General features: G+C 47.5%; 1 long non-coding RNA gene across 1 annotated transcript; it reads right to left on the reverse strand.

Moving 5' to 3' along the window:
- Nucleotides 1-2,775: 2,775 nt before the first annotated feature.
- On the reverse strand, nt 2,776-4,637 carry LOC138919030 (uncharacterized). The gene is made up of 3 exons (XR_011428921.1): nt 4,624-4,637; nt 2,873-2,966; nt 2,776-2,793 (listed from the first exon to the last, which is right to left on the reverse strand). It is a non-coding gene; the product is annotated as an uncharacterized lncRNA (long non-coding RNA).
- Between the last annotated feature and the right edge of the window lie 15,197 nt (nt 4,638-19,834).

Here is a 19,834-nt window from a genome sequence, read left to right on the forward strand (position 1 = left end):
GAGCATCAGGTGAGCTTGGGCCAGAGTTTCCTCTCGTGTCTTTGGTGATGTCTCCCGGGGAGAGCAGAGCATCTTCCTGACCACTGCCTGAGTGGGCAGTTCAGTGAGGCCTTGGACAGATTTTCATCCACCATAGGTCCCTGCCAACCCCTTACTTCTGGTGAAATTATGGGCAAGTCAGGTAGCCTTTCTAAGATGTAGTTTCTTCAGCAAAGTCATGGTTTGGAAGGAACTTTGCATATTTTAAGTCTACCTATTAATGTGAAGAATGTTGTCCCTATTATGTGTTTATATTTTGCAAGGTACTACACTGTGGTCAATATTAAAAGTCAAACACATTATTATCAAACATGTTATAAATTTCCAAAATCCATAGTGCTGTTGAAACAATATTTGAGGTCTGCAAATATCTAGATGACACCAAGTTCCCAGTCCCTACACGGGGACCATCACAGCCTCACCTCCCTGGGACCCCTCTGTGCCTCTTCTTGGTATTTTTGTGACCTGGACCGCCCTGACACTCGGCCTTGGGCTCCAGGCCTCCCTAACACCTCACCTCCCACTAAAGAGTCCAGCGTTTCTTCCCCCTCTCTGCCCATTTGTCTCCCCATGTCCACCTTTCCTCTCTGGGTGATTGTCAGCTTTCCAGCCTAACTCTTGTCCACCTGGGCCTGAGGAGACAAGTGGTCCCCTCTCTTTGCCTTTTCTCTGGTATATGCCCATGTCTGGATCTTCCCTCTCCCTCACCCATGAAAGGATTGTTTCATTCAGTCCTGAGATTTAACCTCAGCCTCTCAAGGAACGTGAGCCGCAGAAGACACAGGGATGAGGCAGGAGCTGGTGCTGGGAAACCAGATCCTGGTGGGTGGCCATGTCCAAGATCTTGGGAATAGCATGAGTATGTGTGCTCATCATCGGAACAAAACTGCACTTGATTTCAGGGGACAGAGCTTGACAATGGTAATGGTTTAGAGGATCTGGAGCCCTCAATAGTGTCAGGGCAGAGGAAGGGCCGGCAACACAGTCATAATAATTTTTATCCTATGTTCCCAAATTACCTAGTAAATGGATAGAGAGATGGTGAATAAATGGATAGTGGGTGGGTGGGTGGATGAATGGATAGTGGATGGTTGATGGAAGGACTGAAGGATGGTGGGTGGATAGTAGGTGGATGGATTGATAGTAGGTAGTGAATGTATGGTGAAAGGATGGAAGGATGGTGGATGGATGGTGGGTGGATGGATGGATGGTGGTTAGGTGGGTGATGGATGGATAGTGGATAGATGAGTAGATGGATAGATAGATCAATGTATGGAAGGATGGATAGATGTTGCATGGATGGGGGATAAATGACAGGATTTTGAATGGATAGTGGGAGGAGGGATGGATGATGGCTGCCTGGCTGGATAGTGTATAGATGAGTAGACGACTGGATGGATGGATAGATAGGGATGCATGGTGGATAAATAGGTGGATGGATGGATGGATGGATGGATGAATGGATGAATGGCTAGATGGATGGAAGGATGATGGATGGATGGATAATGGATGGATGGTGAATGAATGGATGAACAGATGAGGGATAGATGAATGGATGAATAAATGGTGGATGGATGGCTTGCGGATGTGTGCACGATGGATGGTGGATGGATGGATGGATGGATGGATGGCTAGATGGATGGATGAATGAATACCTATGAGGCAACGATTGCCAAGGCACACTTGGACACTTCTAAGGTAAGTGAGTCTAATCCAATTGAGCATCACTGTGAGCTCTATGCACATCTGCTCCATCTACTGCTCTGCCTTTCTCGTCCCTTCCTTATTCTGGATTGGGGAGATGTCCAATTCTGACAAGGTTGTGGTCCTTTCACAGTTCTCCTCTCAATGAGCTCATCAACAGCCCCTCCCCTTCAGGATATTAGGGTCTTCGCAGTTTCTGTGGAAATCTCATCGGACATTTCCCACTAGTGTCAGCTTCCTCAGCTGACGCGATGGGACGGCAGACTCAAGTGGAGGGACAACTTGCTGTTTGCCTCTCGTATCTCCATCAACCATATGATCTCTTTCCTTGTTTCACCTGACTTCACAGCCCACTTTCCTGAGCTATGGACATCTGCTCTGATATTAGTCATTTTAAAGACATCTGGGCTCAGTCCCTTCAATCTTGTTACATTTTTCTCCATAAAGCCCTTATTACCGACATCTTTTTTCCCAAGCTTTCAGGAAAATGGTATACAAAGTGCTGAGCAGGAACCATTGATATCACCAGAGTAAAGTGATGCCATCCCTGCCACCCTTCGGCTTCAGAATGAACTTCAAGGTTTTTGGAATTCAGAACGCACAACATGGGGGTGTCCCTCCCTCTCGTCCCACCCCTGAGCTCCCCAATACCAATCCTGGGGTACTGGAAACAGGCCTCATCTCCTACCTGCACATTGGAGCCAGGCAGTGGCCTGCCATATAGGTCCTATGTCTTCTAATTATTAATGTGCTGGTGTTTCTAGGACACTTCACACGATAAAGATGGTGGTGGTGTTAATGAAAATAAGGGAGAGTCACCACCATGTACTAAGAACTAATTACAGTGTGGTTCCCTGGGTAATGCTTTACTTGCCTTCTCTCATTCACAACCCGCAAAAGCCCAGTGCTGTGGGTATTTGAGGAAGTGGAGGCTTCACAGTTCTCACATGAGCTGGAAGGTGAATAGACTGATAGGCACTGGGGATCTCTGAGCCCAGAGTGCGAGCTCTGGACTGGCTTCTGCTGAGACAAAGAACAGAGGCCTCTTGTCTACAAGACAGGTGGGCAAATGGGCCAGGGGCAGCCATTGTCATCCTCTTGTACCCAGTGGGGCCCCTGGTGGACTCACCTGGCAGCTCAACTCTGTAAGCGAGATGGGCAAGGAAGAGGTTTGGGGTATTCTCCATAGCACACCAACAGCCTCTCTAGGATCCTGTTGGGAACTGTCAGCAAGACAAGAATAATGTGTCCTTAGACTAGGCCTTATGGGGGAATTGTGAAAGTCACTTAGTGAGAGGCAAAATGCTCTGTTCCTCAGGGGGAAGTGGGGCTAGTCAGGGCATTGACTGTTCCGTTAGCTCATTCCATTCAGCCTACCACATGTGCTGGGTGTTGTTTACACCATCCTGGGCACTGAAGACAAGGTAAATAAGATGAGGTCCCCACTCAAACTTTCAAAGTCTTCTTGAGTGGCAGATGGGCAAGCTTTACCCAAGAGGAATGCCAGTCCTGAAGCCTGCAACCCACAGCCTCACTGTGCTTGAGATGGGAGGACTTCACCCAGGAGTGATCTCCTGGCTGAGGTTGGGGGAGGAGGAGTTTGCAAGATTCACTGGACAGTCTCCTGACCATCCATGCTATGCAGCCACATCAGCAATGCCTGGGGACATTTGTGAGGGAGGTCACGGAGGTTCACATGCTTCAGGAGATCATGGCAGTAGAGTGTGATGAGAGGTGATGACAGGGGCTATGGGATTGAAACTATCCTTTCATTTTTTTTCAGCAAAGATGCTGCAGAACCCCAGTTCAGTGTCCTTGGTGTATTGGGGTGGGACTGACAAGGCAGGGGCTGGGCTTAATGGATAAAATGGTGGCACAACCCTGGGTTGGAAGAGGCAGGATAGGCATTGAGAGAATGAGGAGCGTGCCCTTTGGTTGACAAGTCAGTATTCACACCCTGGAAACCTTGGGATGCTTCCAATGCCAGAACAGATCTCGAAGGCAGCTCCTGTTTTCTAGGAAGGCAAGTGGATGCAAACTGTTTATAATGCCCTTTGTGGAATCATTGCCTCAAAATTCAAAATCTGGTAGTGGCCACTGGCTCAACTGCATGGATGGCCTTGGCTTCCAGGGGGCAGCACTTTTGCTGGAATGTGCCAGGTGACCACCCAGTCTGTGAATCTGGGTGAACCACCATGTGACAGACTCAGCTCCTACTGTACTGTGGAAACCTCAGATCTCTACTTGGGGAGACAGTTTTTCCTTCACTGCTCAGAGCTGTCAATCATCCTGGCTCCTCCCCACCCATAGCTCATGTTCTTTCCACACCCCATCCAAGGACCAACTTTCTCCAGTTTTCCAAAGCCCGGGCACGCCCTTCCGTGATCACCCCTCCACCTGTGAACCTGTCTCGCTGCAGCTGGCCTCGTGCCCAGGGACAGGACAATTGTGCTTCCCCGGCCTCACAGGATCCCCACCCTCAGGGGACACAAAAGTTGCTGGTACAGAGCCTGTCACCTCCTCTTATTTCATTCAGAGACCAGGTCAGGAAGTCTCAAGTTCAGGTCACCTGTTCCTAAGCTCCTGCAGCATTTGAGAGAACTCGTGAAAACAAGCCTCCGGCAGCCTTGACTGATGACAGCGATCCTGAGGCCAGCAAAGAGACGCAGGGTGGACAGCCTCCCTGCCGGCCATCAGCCGTCTCCACTCTGCACTGCTGGGGTCTGGGCCTGCATCCCTCCTGGCCACGCAACTCCCTGCATCGGGGTTTCCCCCACGTCTGCTCTTCCTCCTTCAGGCATTAGGACCTTCCCCAACCCCACAGGCCACAAGGAGTCCAACATGGCTCTAACCCATGTCACCTCCAGGGTGGCAACCCACCATCAACGTCTGGTTCATCCTGGAGAGAGACCATGGTATCGAGTGCTTCAGGGACAAGATGAATAATCAGGGCATGAAGATGATGAAGCTCTTGAGTGGGGCTCTCCACAGAGCAGGAGGCACCTTAGGGACAGTGGCATGGCCACAGAGAAGGGGCTGCCCACAAGGGCTGGCACCTCTGGCAGCTGTGCTCAGCCATTGGGCCAAACTGCACCCTATGCGCTGATCAGGGTCCCTGTGTGTGTGTGTGTGTTCATGTGTGTGTGTGTTCGGGTGTCTGTATAAGTCTTCACTGTCTGTCTCTTCACCATCACTGCGACTCGACCCTTCTTGGTCACTCTGCCATCCACCCAGATGATCCTTCTGACATCCTGGACCCTCAGGGCCCTCTCCACCCTCCTTCACTCAACCCCTGCCACCCACTACCCTGGCCTCACTCCACACATATAAACCTCTCCAGCATGACTGATAACCCATTTCAGGCCAACCCCTTCCAGTCGGCACCCAGTGGTGTCTTTGCAGCCCAGTCACTGTGGGCTCCCTCTCCTCACTCCTCCTCAGCCACTGGGTCTCCCCATCTGCAAACTTGGCCCCATGTTCACTCTCCTTCCCCTCCATCACGTCCTTTCTTCCTCTGCAGACACTGAGCTCCGGGACAGCCCCACGCTCCTGACCTGTAGCTCTGACCGACCCCTTCCACGGTCCTGGCCAGGTGAAATCCACCCTGGGAACCCAACTCTCTGCCTCCTCCGCATCTGCCCCCAGCCGGGAAAGGGGCAGAGGCTGGTGCAGTGAGGGCTGGTCCCACCTTCACATCACAACCACAGACTACAAGGGCCCTCAGTGCTGCCCACACCTCTCCCAGTGTCCCCAGAGGACCTCATTTCTCCCTGTTCTACATACATTTCACACATTCCTTCTCTCCTCACCATACACCCTGCCTCCCTGTGCAGGACAAATCTTCACCCCACACAAGACTCAGTGCCTGGATTGTGTGCACTATATGTGTACATGGCTTGGTGGGGCAGGATGTGGGTGTGACATACACATTGCCAGCTAAGAGGGGCCTGAGGTACAGCTTCTGAGACCCAGATTTCCCCAAGTAGAGGCCAAGCCCAGGAGGCTGGGAGAGACTGACATCCTAAGGGAGACAGAGTCCACACCAGGGGACTCTCCCTTCTCCAGGATGCACGTCTTGGGAAGGGGAATTCGTGCTCTAATGGTCCAGGCTGGGAAGACGGGGTTCCACTCAGGAGGGGCTAGGGGCTGATTCAGGGTGAGAGGGAGGAGAGTGGAGGCCCTTGGAGTCTGGGCACTGGTAGTCTGAGCCCCCTTCTCTTGATGCCCCCCCCCCAGCAAGCCATCGAATGTGGGGATGTCCCTTAAGGACAGGCTGTGGCAGAGTGGACAGAGCACGCCTGAGCCCAGGGGGTTCCATCCTATCCCATCCACAGGGTGTGATTCTCTGCTCTCCAGGACACAGGGGGCTGCCTTTCATGTGGAGTCTTCAGATAAATGAACCACCTCAGGGTCCTCAGCCACGCAAGCAGCTCCTTGGCTCAGGCTACTTCTGTCCAAAATGGAAAAACGCACAATGAAGAATATAGAAACGACCTATAATCCCACCACCGATATCCAGCTCCCTTCACGCCCAGACCTGGTCCTTTGTGTTTGAATGGGGATCAAACCGGGAAATTTGTTTTTAAATTTTCGTGGCATTTCTATTGCCCTCCTGACTCTTCAATGTCCGAGCTGAAAGGACTAACCAATTAGAGATGACCTGGTTTAGTTCCCTTCCTGTGTTTACAGATGGGCAGGAACTGAGACAGGGAAGGATGGAGGGGCCCCAGGCCTTGGACCCTTCCTCCCGCACCTCAGCATCAGCTCTGCTTTGTCCCCTCAGGCTCACCTGGAGACTGTGTCTTGACTGGATCCCCCTCCTGCTCCTCCCTCTGCCACAGGACACCATCCACCAGCTCCCTCACCTAAAGAGATAAGAACAGCAAGAACAACTATAAAAGCCGTCATTCAAGGAGTTCTTGCCCTGTGCCAGCAAGGAGATAATTATCTCACTAAGTAAGAGGAACCAAAATTAACTCATTTTACAGATGAAGAAACCAAAGCCCACACGGTTAATCAATTGGCCAGGGTCTCTCTGACATAAGAAGAGGTTAAATCCAGGATATGAACCCACATCCATAATTCTGGAGTCTTGCACTAATAACTATGCCTTGGAACTAATCAGTAAAAAAGTCTATAATCATGCGATTGGATTTGCAATTTGGAGCATAGCATCCATACCAGAAAGTATGGAAATCGTACTTGCATAGCTCCATGAATTATCCAAGGGAACACACCCGGCAACCATACTCACAAGAAACAGAAGGTGACTAAGCCTCCAGTGGCCCCCTGATACACCGATCCCAGGTCACTGCCCTCACTCGCCCAAGGGGAACCAATATTCTAACTTATGAATTTGCTTTCCTTGTCTTGGAACTGTGTTTAAACAAAATCATGCAGAGTTTCTTCTTCTATGTCTGACTTCTTTCATTATGCTTGTAAGATTCATAAATTTTCTTGAATGTGGCTGTGGTTGATTTTTATTTCTGTATACAATTCCATTTTAAAACATATAACCCATTTTATTTATCCATGCCACTGCTGATGAACATTGGGTTGTTTCCAATTTGAGGAGGTGGAAAAAACCAAAGTAGTATCTTTAAAAGTACACATTTTTGTAAGAAAGTGATTTATATATACTTTCTAAGTATGGTCATGCATCGCGTAATGACGGGGATACATTCTGAGAAATGTGACGTAAGGCGATTTTGTCGTTGTGCAAACATCATAGAGTGCACTTACACAAACCTAGATGGAATAGCCCGCCGCACACCTCAGCTATACGGCACCAGCATCAGATACACGGTGGATCATTGACCGAAACGATGTTATATGGCACACGACTGTACTGAAAAATTTAGGGAAGAACATACGCTAAACTATTAGTAAGAGTTATCTTTGGGTGAGAGGACTTTTTTGTGCTGTCAGCATTTTCTCATTGTCTTCACTGAGTATGTATTGCTTAAATAATAACAATTTAAGTGAAATCCTACTGTGTCCCAGGTGCCCCAACAAGCGCAGGGCAGTTAGGAAGACTAGGACCCGACCAGGACCAAAATGCAGGACTTGATAGTGAGACTGGCATCCAGACCAACTCGTGTTAGGATCAGGGTGACCCGGGGCAAGTGACTTAACTTTCCCTACCTCAGTTTCCTCCTGTGTAAAATGGGGATAAGAACAGTCTCGCTCCTGTTATTATGGAAACATGTTTATGATTTATTGAGTAAAATAAAATTTAATGGGTGTAGAGTTTCACATCTAGAAGATGAAAAAGTTCTGGAGATCTATTTCACAACAATGTGAATATATTTTACTGAACTTCAAAATGCTTAAGACGGTACATTTTATAGCATGGTTTTTTTTTTAACACAATAGAAGAGAAACAAATTAAACTACTTTAAAAAAGCATCCTCTCTCTCATGGGGTGGTCACGAGGACTGTTTTTGGGGAGATAACGCATATAAAAGTTCCTGGCGGGCATGATGAGCATGCTTGTTATGCTCCTCTACTCCATGCCAGGTAACTCTGCAGCAGGAGTGCTGGTGTCAGAGCTTTGCAACGAGGCAGTAATGTTATCACTACACTTTTAGCCAAAGTTCTGTTCACGAAAACACTTTTCCAAAGGTAATTGTTAACCTCAGGGGGCAAAAAAAATTCTTCGCTAGGAACAAAAGGGTGGCCGTGATGTCACTGAATAAACCACTGTGTCTGCGAGCAGCCCCTCTCTGCACAGACACGGCACAACCGAGGCAGAGGGTCAGAAGCATCCCTAAGCAAGATGATGGAGAAGGGTTGCCTTCCATCCCTCACACTGCCTTCAAATAGCCTAGGTTGAAGGGATTTTTCTGATCCCCTTATTTTTAAAAAATACACAGCCCAGGGCAATTCTCATGCCTTGGCTGCCCCATGCAGAGAGGGGAGGCTGAGTCACTGGGTCTCAGAAGCTGCGGGCTCACAGCAGGGCTTGGAAAATCAGTATCTGTCTCTGAAGTGATCCGAAGTGCTGAGACCTTTACCCCAAACGGCAGTAGGCAGACATTAGCAACAGTCTTTCACAGCCTTCGAAGATGTGGGTTTCCTTCCCAAACAGCCTCGAAAGGCAGCAACGGGAGCTATCCTCTAAGATGCAGACATCTAGAATTCGGCTGCAGAAGTGCTTTCCAGAGAATCCCAGCTCTGTCTGCAGACAGGCACAAGAGACAGCTGGACTCTGGGTGACTGTGGATGGACCTACACCTGAGCATCTCCTCTCTCAGAGAAGAGCACAGCACTGTGGCTAACAGAACACCCTAAATGCTTATCTTCGAATCTAGGTCCCGTCACTAATGACCTGTGAACCTTTGGGTATCATTCTTCCCCACTCTGTGCCTCAGTTTCCACATAACATACAGCACCTCTTACTCAACAGGGCTTGCCCTGAGGATTAGCTCAGACAAAGGAGGGGCAGGGACGCATCGGGGTTTTCTTTTAGTCACATAAGCACTCAAAGGAAGTTAGCTACTCTTCCTAAGAATGCCTAACATGCAAAAGCACAATTACTGGAAAGTGAAAATCACAAAAATTAACTTCCTGCATAATCTACTGGTTTTTAAATTTTGCCTTTTCCTGAAATAAAAGAGAATTTTGAGGAAGTCTTCAGACTCATCAAATCAGTCACAAGAAATCTGGATGAGCACTCTCTTTCTGAAAACCAGCGTTCAAATACATGGGCCCAACAGAGACTGGAGGACCAGCAATAAGTGGTATTGTGTTACTCCTCCTCGTTCCTCCAGCTCCTTCACCTCCACCCGGCAAACCCTTAAAGGGAAAGGTCTGTGGTCTTCTTCTCAGGGGAATGAGGAAAGAGCCAGACTCCTCCTCCACAGCCAGGACAGGGGCGGGACCAGGGGGATCCTGTCAGGGAAGGCTGGAGCCATAGAAAGTTCAAGAACCATACCGGAAAGTGACCTGGACCTGACAACTGACCCTGGGGCTTCACAAGTCCAAGGTCCACGAGTTCCCAAGGCTTCCCTAGAGAGAGCACCTTCAAGAGACACCTTTAACACAATACACACGCACACACACAAACGCACACACAGAGGAAGACAACGTCATTGTGTGCTAATGAGAAACCCAAAAAGTACACGAAGTATTTTTAAATACAACCTATTTTTAAACAAAACATCAAGACACTAGATTTAATAAAGGAATTTTTTTCTCCCAAAATGTGGATTTCTATAAAAACTCTTACAAAAGCATAAAAGACTGAATCACACTTAAATCTATATCGTAGGCCTTACCACAAATGAAAGGAGGAAAATGACACAGAAGCAGGATGTTCTAGAAATTCCGGGCAATCTAGTTGTTGTATTAAGACTGATGAAACACCAAATCATTTCTCCCTCTCCACTTGAAGTGAATCTGGGCGGGAAGATGAACGTACGAAACCATTTCACTTGCTATTTGAGGAATTCTCTTGTAAAATGTACAATCCCTTTACATTTTCCCAGGCAGCTGCTAGGGGTTGCTAAGGAAGTGATGGAAATAGAAAATATTCTAAGTAAATAATTAGTGATTTCTGAGGGGCAGGTTCTTTAGATATTTTTCTCAGAATTGAACAGCTCTTAGGCACAGAGACTAGACAAGTTTCCTTTCTTGCTTTCCCTCTCTCTCTCTCCCCTTTCTTTCCTTCCTTTCTTTCTGTGTTAAAGAAGAGATGCAGAGTCTCCAAGCAGTGAGCTGGCAGAGGGAGATCTGGAGCCATTCTACTTGTGCCCACCTCAGGAGAGCCACAGAAGAGGATCCGGGTCCCCCATCTCCACGCAAGCCAGCAGAACTCTCGGGATGTCTGTTTTATTCATTGGTACTTCGGTGAAAGATGACGTTTGAACAGTAGAGTCTCAAAACAGACATCTGTTGTTTTGGCACCAGCGTGCATTTCCCTTCTTTGATGACCGTCTGCTGGCTTTGCTTTGGGAAAATGCCCGCATTTCATCCTCTGTGCCCGCAGGGGAACTGCCTCCCACCTCTGCTCCAGGGAGGCAGTGCCTCAAACCCCACACCCCCTCTGGCACCAAGAACTGCTTGCTGGATGTGCACGTGACCCCTAAGGAAGCAATGAGCTACCCTGAGGCGTTAGCAGAGACTTCTGGGACAAAGATGGTACACTTTTCCTACTCCATTTGGGGCAAGAAAATTGGGCTGGCACCCGCTTATGACCACAAGGGGACAGGTTTTAAGAAAGCAGCCAACCACCTCAGAGGCAGCAGAATCCAGAAGTGGGAGATCCAGTGACACTCTTTAAGCCCTAATGAGGCCACCCCTTCCCAGGACTTCTCAGATACATAAGCCATTAAATTCTTTTTCTTTTTCTTTTCTTTGGTGAGGAAGATTGGCCTTGAGCTAACATCTGTTGCCAATCTCCCTCTTTTTACTGGAGGAAGACTGTCCCTGAGCTAACATCTATGGAATCTTCCTCTATTTTTTGTATGCAGACACAGCCACAGCGTGGCTTGATGACCAGTGTGTAGGTCCGCGCCTAGGATCCGAACCTACAAACCCCAGGCCACAGAAGTGGAGCACGCCAGCTTAACCACCACGCCACCAGGCCGACCCCTAAATTCTTTTTTGATTCATGCTTATTTCAGATTTCACCTGGAATTTCCGTGTGTTATAACCAGAAGAATCCTACCCAATAGATTTCTGCAGCTAAAGCTAAGTTTCAAAACACTGGGAAAGATTTTCTTTAAAAGTGCTCTAACATACCATGACTTGGGGCAATTTCTTCCTCCTGGAGGATGAGAGGTAAAGGGACTGAAAAGAGACACAAAGCCAAGAAAATCTAGGAGCATCAAGGCCAAGAGTTGAAGGTAAACCAAAACACTAGACTTTCAACCCAGCAATTCATAAGTGAATGAGAACCAGTCAGTACGGACAGAACAAACTCTCTGTTTCACGCTAAATAAGGAAATCAGCGGTTCTGGGTGAGGTCATGCGGTTTGTTGGTTGAACCTGTCATGCGATTCTCAGAATCTAAGTGGGTAGTTTACCTATTTAATATTGGGCATATATGTTATAATAATAATTTCTAATATTAAATGTCTTAACATATATTTATGGTAACGTGGTATGTTCATTGTCCATATTCAGACAGTAACAGGAATATTCTCTCTGTATCTGAACACAAATGAAAAACTAGCTAGAAAGTGGGTAGAGAACAAAAGATACTCAACTATACTTGAGTTTGCTTTAAACATTGCTTTTGGTGTTTGTTTATCATTTACTGAAAGTGAGCCTTTCCTAAAGCGTCTTATTTTCAGGGGCAAATGTGGAGGGTTAACCTAGCTTGGAAGGAGCAAGGAGCCACGCACATCCCACATCTCAGGAAAACGCCTCACTCCGGACTCAGCCTGTATCGCATCACCACCCCCTAGAGGCAGTCTACTTAAATAACAGGAACGGCTAAGAGTTACCTAAGCATCTTTTCAATTGACCACAGCAACATCGAGGTCATTTTGTGCCCCCAGATCAAAGCAAGATCTTCCGTCAAGAATGGGGGGATTAAGAACCAAGAAATTAAGACACCAGAACGTTGGGTTGGGGTAGTGTAACTGGGGAACGTAGGCAAATATTAATGGCAATATTGTGTTTACCAGCATTTTCCAATGAGTGGAGCTCTTTCTTAGCACCAAGAATGTACAAGGGGAGTCCAGACAGTACAAGAAAAAGCCATATTGAGGAGGGAGGGACAGCCCAGCAGAGGCTCGAATGAAGGAGGGATGCAAGCCAAGAAATTATCTAAGGAAAAAGCATTAAAGGCAGAGCGGGCAACAAGTGCAAAGGTCCTGAGGCAGGGCCATGTTTGGCTTCTCAGATACAGCAAGGAAGCTAATGCGGCTCAAGGAGAGGAGCACAGAGAAGATGACAAGTGAATGTGGCTGAAGAGGTTGGCAGGGTCAGATCCTGTAGGGCCTTGTAGATCATGGCCAGGACTTAGAAGTTTTCTCTAGGTTGACAACAAGCCATTGGAAAATTTAAATTAGGAGAGTGATGTGGCCTGCTTTATGTTCTAAAAGGATCACTTCCCCCAGCCACTGTGTGGAGAGCAGATTACAGAGGGCAAGAAAGTCAGCGGAACAAGAACAGAAGTCGGCTGCAGCAGCCTGGGCGAGGGATGAGGGGGTACCAAGGCAGGTGGTGCCAAATAAATAGATACACAGAGAAAGAGATATCTACTGATAGCTACCGACACACACATATACATAGACATGTACGGACATGCACGTCTATCTCCACCACAACAACACACTTATAGTATGATATAGTCTTTACAATGATTGAAGAAAATTATTTTTCACATAAAAAATCAATATAGGCAAATACATCTATATGGAAAAAGAAAAAATAAAGAAACTTGCAGGAATAATACTCACGACTGAAGTTTAGAAGATACCAAACTCTTGATATCAAAATACACACTATCAGAGCTTTGGGTAAATTTTATGTGTGCTCCTAAAATATCCTGTGACCTCCTAAAATAGTTCTGTGTTCCAACTGCAAAAAATAATTAAAAAAATACCTCGTCAATTTATTTCACCCTGCCAATTGGATTGACTTCGGATAGAAGAGCATAATGAAATACAGTATGACCACATCCTTGCGTGAGTTACTGTAGCAGACAGCTGACTGTCCCCAGACTCGTTCTCTCCTCCTTCCTGGGCACACAGACACTCAGTAAGTTCCCCAGAGTCCTCTGCAGCTGGAGGTGGCCATGCAACGAAGTCTCCCCAGCAGAAGGAGAGCGGAAGTTATGAGCGTCACTACTGCCTCACCTGCTGAAGAGGAATCCGCTCCCGGCCTTCTGCCCTCGCTGCTTCACGGTGGCTGCAATGCAGACAGGGTGCAGTCCCAGCTCCCATCACGCAGCAGAGAAAACTCTCTAAGGCAGGGGTTCTCGATCAGAGGGAGTTTTGGACCCCAGGGGACATTTGGTAACGTCTGGAGACATTTTTGGTTACTAAAACTGGGGGAGGGCCTAACTACTAGTGTCTGGCGGGGTAGAGGCCAGAGAGGCTGCTAAACATCTTACAATGCACAGGACAGCCCCCCGCAACAAAGACTTTCCTGGCCCCAAGTGTCACTGATGCCGAAGTGGAACCACCTTGCCGTTAGGCCATTTTTCTCAAACTTCGTGCATAATAATTACCCAAGTATTGTCTTAAAACATAAATTCTGCTTCAGAAAGTCTGGGATGGGATCTGAGATTCTGCTTTTCTAACAAGTTCCCTGGGGGGCTCTGGACGGCAGAGCAACCAGATGGGAAGAACAGAACGTGGGTCTCTGAACGGTCTCCTGGAGCACAGCTGCCCCCGCAAGACTGGCTGGAGTGCTCATGCACGGCTGCTGTTCAAATACACACGCCTGCACTCACTGTGGTCAGCTTGGGTCTCTCAGAGTGGCTGGTCGCCACGCAGCCCTGACTGCTACAAACTGTGAATATCAACTTTCGTTGCGTAGTAGAAAAATCATCGTCTGTCTTACGGAAGCCACTGTGTTGGGGTCTCTTTGTTTTCACCCTAACTCGTACAGTTACCATCTGCAAATATTGGATGGGTACATCTTTTTTGCTGTTTGGCGAGAGAACTAAACAGCCCCAGAGGGGGTATTTTCCAGAAAGGGAGACGAAGCAAAGGGAAGAAATGGAATGAGATGGAGACCGCTCGAGCTATCTGAGTAGAGCGTACTGCTGCTGTAACAAATGACCATTCACCGATGGCTTAACTGTTCTGGACGCCAGAACCCTGACACGGGTCTCCACGGGCTAAAATCAAAGTGTCCACACGCTGCGTTCCTCTGGAGGCTCTAAGCAAGGATGGATTTCCTTCCCTGTTCCCTAGCTTCTAGAAGCTTCCTGAATTCCTTGGCTCATGACCCCTTCCTCTATCTTCGAAGCCAGCAACAGCAGGTTAAGCCCCTCTCATGCTGCCATCCCTCTGACTCTCGCTCCGTGCCTCCCTCTTCCACTTAAAAGGACCCCTGGGATCACACTGGGCCCATCCAGATAATCCAGGATTATCTCCCATCTCAAGGTTAGCTGTCTAGAAATCATAATTCCATGTGCAACCTTAATTCCCCTTTGCCACATAATCTAGCATATTCACAGTTTCCGGAAATTAGGACGTGGTTATGGGGGGGGGGGCATTATTCTGCCTTCTATAGGTGAGAAAGTAGGTTAGTCAGGCAGCCAGAAGGTAAGAAGTTAATATGCCAACCTGGAAAAGAGACAGGGTGCAGAGAAAAATGAAATGATAGGTCATTTGAGAGTAAAATGGAAGAATCTCCTGGTCACTCCCAAAGTTCGGGAGCCGCAGCGCAATCCTAAGAAGCAAGTGTACCCCACCGCTCTGTACGTTTTCAGTACAAAAGAATGACGCATCAGTGGTCCTGAGCTGGGTGAAAGAGTGATGCAGACAGAGGTTCTCCAGAATTCCGGGATCTTTATGCAGTCTGCCCTAACGATGTTTGATATCCATAGTGTGTAATAGTTTCTGTAAATTAAACTTCTTAATCTAACTTTATGATAAGAATGCTCATCCTGTATTTCAGGTACTCCCTGGAGGGCAATATTCCAGAAAACCAGTTACCTGGGGGAATTCACGAAAACGTGCATGGATTAATAACAACTAACAGACGTAGACAAAGCAGATCCCAGCACAGCATCATCATTCTATCCTTGCAAAAGCACCATGGAATTATTAGAGGCTGGTACTCCCATTTGAGAGATAAGAAAACAAAAGCTCAAAGGCTGAACACTTATCTATGTGCACAAGGCAAGGTAGACACAGAACTCAGACTCAAAGCCTTAATTCTGACTTCAGGTTCAGCTTTTTCTTTCAAAACACAACATGGCTCCAAACAGTCCAACTGCCCTGTGACAGAGGCGCTCAGGCAGTTAGGCTCAAATACTTCCTCAGCTCCAGCGACTCCCAACCCTCCAGCCCCCTGCAGAAGGCTCAGCCAGGAGGCACCGGGAAGGGTGCCCCTGTACCTACAGTGAGTGACATATCAAACACGGGCCTCAGCGTAATGTTTTGATTGTTAAATGCCAACTATGTAATTTCGATAACGCATTTAGAGAAACATAATCCACTCTTAGAGCATAACGGTCTATCGGGAGTAATTGAACTCTTCTAAAACTTCGGCAGCATCAGCAACAAAGGCCAGGAACCAAAAGCCACGTGTTACAGTGAAGACACCTGGCTTGTGCCAGCCTGCTGTGTGACGCTGGGACTCCTGCCCGCCCTTCCAGGTCACATTCACTTTCTGTGTAACACTGGGATGAGAAAGTCTCGACTTCACGAGGCTGCAGTGAGGAATAAAGGAGGTGATGTCCTGTGCGGTAGGCAGCTTGTGGGAGACTGCTGAGCCCACATGGTTTGTTTGAGTGGGTTTCTCTTTCTTGTACCCAAAATAGTCTTGCAAAAATAGGACGTGAAAGAGCTGACAACAATTCTTAGCCAGAGTTCCCAAGAAACGTTAGTGTCATTTCTTTTCAGAAGCCTGGAGTTTTGCAAGAAAAGTTAGCACACAACAGGCCCTCCTTCCATTCAATAATTCATTGATTCAGAATTAGTGATTAATAAACTACCATGACTGAGTGCCTGCTGGGTGCTAAGCACTGTTCTGGGCGCCGGCAAGGAACGAGATGGACAAGACCCCCACTCTCATGTAATCTGCCTTCTGGTGAGGAAGAAGTAACTAAGTAGCATGATTTTGGAAAGCAGTAAATGCTCTGAAGAAAATAAAACAGCGTCACAAGCTCAGACGTGGAAAAGGTTCTTTAAATTAGGTAACTGGGAGAGGTATTTTCCAGGAGCTGAAATTTGAGCCGACACCTGAAGGACAGATAAGGAGCCTAGGGTAGTTTAAGGATCTGGGACCGAGTATTTCAGGAGAAGGGAACAGTGGGAATGAGCCTGGTCCCAGAATGGAAGCCAGTGCCACAGTTTGCTGCTGGGTCCAGACCGCCTCAATTAGCCCATCTGGTAGGCAAGCAGTCCATCTGCATGCGGAAAATCACAAGCTCCTAGCAGGGAACGCCAGCAGTGATTATTCACTCCCGTGATGCTGGAAGACACCACCTCCAGTGGGAAAGAGATTTGAAACAAATAAAAGGAAATGCTGCATGTTTGTGACCAAACACCTGGGTCTGAATCTCAACTCCACATTTCGAGCAAGTTACTTGACCTCTCTGTGCCTCGGCTCCCTCGCCTGTAAAATCACAGCGCCTACCTCGCCAGGTCCTCTGAAGACTGAATGACTCCACTGCTTGGAGCAGAGCCTGGTGCACACACAGGAATACAATATGTGTCTATCACCATGCTGTCACCACCACCACCACCATTATTCTTTCCCATCCACACCGTCATCTCCCTGTCCCATTGAGAATAACCATCACTTGTCCCTGACTGGACTTTTGCTTTGCAGCAACAGGAGTGCATGTAAATTTACTGATTTACACCAATTCAACTATTAATCCACATCTTGGCACAGTCCTACCACCCCTGAATTTGGGATAGAAAACAATCAGCACCCACCGCACTGTTTATGAATCTAAACAGTAACAGCTGTCTTACCATCTTCTCCGTAATGTGGAAAGTAAGGGAATTCTATAAATGAAGTACAACATTTTCGCCACGTTCATATAACCAATACTTTCAGACCACTCTCAAACACACCCTCAACTTAGCAGCAAAGAACTCTAATCAAAGGAGGAGGGAGGGGGGAGGGAGGAGGGAAGAGCCAGGGACAAGATGAGAGGGACGGAGGGAGGGAGGGGGGAGGGAGAAGGGAAGAGCCAGGGACAGGATGAGAGGGAGGGAGGGAAGGAGGAAGGAGGAAAGAGCCAGGGACAAGATGAGAGGGAGGGAGGGAGGAGGGAAGAGCCAGGGAGAGGATGAGAGGGAGGGAGGGAGGGAGGGAGGGAGGGGGGAGGGAGAAGGGAAGAGCCAGGGACAAGATGGGAGGCAGGGAGGGAGGAGGGAGGGAGAAGGGAAGAGCCAGGGACAAGATGAGAGGGAGGGAGGGAGGGGGGAGGGGGGAGGGAGAAGGGAAGAGCCAGGGACAAGATGAGAGGGAGGGAGGGAGGGGGGAGGGGGGAGGGAAGAGCCAGGGACAGGATGGGAGGGAGGGAGGGAGGGAGGGGGGAGGGAAGAGCCAGGGACAAGATGAGAGGGAGGGAGGGAGGGAGGGGGGAGGGAAGAGCCAGGGACAAGATGAGAGGGAGGGAGGGGGGAGGGAAGAGCCAGGGACAAGATGAGAGGGAGGGAGGGAGGGAGGGGGGAGGGAGGAGGGAAGAGCCAGGGACAGGATGAGAGGGAGGGAGGGAGGGAGGGAGGGGGGAGGGAGAAGGGAAGAGCCAGGGACAAGATGAGAGGGAGGGAGGGAGGAGGGGGGAGGGATGGAAAAAAGACATGCTAGCCAAGAGAAAGAGGTCACTTTCCATTTACTCCTCTTTCTTTGATGCCCCTCCATAAAGTACTAAAATTTGGTTCTTACAAGTCCCTTGCAACTTTTGCTAAATATATTTCAAGTTATTCTGTTTGGTTGGCTGGTTCTATAAATAGAATATTTTCTCTCATTATATTTCCAAAATGGTTCGGGTAGGCATATAGGAAAACTACAGATTTTGCATAGTAATTTCCTCATCAATGCCCTTAATGAACCCTATTATTGTTTCTAATAGATTCATGGGGGGATTGGTTATCTTAGATTTTCCAAAAGAAATGAAATTACTGGCAAATGCTGATAATTCTACCTCCCCCTTTCTTATTCTTTTTTGTATCTAACTGCATCATCTATTAATTACTGAGCAATGGTAAATAATAGTGATGATAATGGGCATTCTAGTCTTGCTCTGGATTTAATGGGAATGTTTCTAGTATTACACCATTAAAGATGATGCTGGCTTTGGGGAAGATCCCATTTTATTAGGAGGTGTTCTAAAAATTAGAGATAGATGCTAATTTAATCACATGCCTTTTAGCATCCATCAAATAAATCATAGAATTTTTCTCATTTACCCGTACTAAGAATAAGCCAAATTATTAGATTTCCTAAGATTGAACCATCCTTCCATTCCTGGAATAAACCCCACTGTGTCAGGACTTTTATTACTTTGTGAGGTAACCATTCACTTGTCCGTTTCTCCACTCTGCAGGCTCTTTCAGGTCACCGGCCATGACTGATTCATGTCTGCCCCAGCACAAAGTTGACAGTCAATACATGGTTAATGAATAAATAAATGAATGAATAACTAAAATAACAAGTGCATGGAACCTCCCAATATTAACCCTTTGTCCCTCTTTCTGGGTTAAAATACTCAGAGAGATCATACACCTGTCCCAAGTAGATCTTTATAGGTTTAATAAACATGTGGCTAGACTGGTCCCCACTTCTAGCAACAGAACCCTTGAACACCTCATCTTCATGGGGAAACTATTCCCTATGGTCTCAGTGGGACTAGCCCTGGTTGCTTACTCCCCCCACCACTCCAGGCCAAAGGGGTGGCTACATCAGCCAGGCCCGATGAGGGTACTACACAACGACAGCTTTAGGAATGAGCACATGACCCAACCTGGACCACAGGCATCTCCAGGAATTTCTTGCAGAAGCTCTTAAGAAAAGTTTTTTCAAAATCACTTATCTACCCTAAGTTTCATGTAGCCTCATTATTAGTTATCTCAGTGATCAGACATCACAAATGTGAACTTACATTTATAAGTAAAGTACTTTGTTCAGTGTGCCCAGACATCTTTAGATCAGCAAAACTGTACTCATGAAAATATGGGTCTACGCTTCTCCTTTGGAGGCAATCCATCACGGAATCTTCTTGGCCTTCGGGAACTCAGCTTTGCTTGAATGTGTGCTCATTTCATATGGGCCTTTGTGGTGGAGCCGTCTGTGTTTTAATGGAGAAGTTATTTTCTTCTCTATGGTTTACTACTGCTTTTGGTTGAGGGTATTTTTATGTGAATAGAGCTAGCTGAAAATTTTCAAGAGACCAAGAAAAGAGACTATAAAATTTAGAAAATTTTATATTTCTGGAATTTGC

Source organism: Equus caballus, chromosome 19 (genome assembly GCF_041296265.1).
Source record: "Equus caballus isolate H_3958 breed thoroughbred chromosome 19, TB-T2T, whole genome shotgun sequence".
Classification (NCBI taxonomy): domain Eukaryota; kingdom Metazoa; phylum Chordata; class Mammalia; order Perissodactyla; family Equidae; genus Equus; species Equus caballus.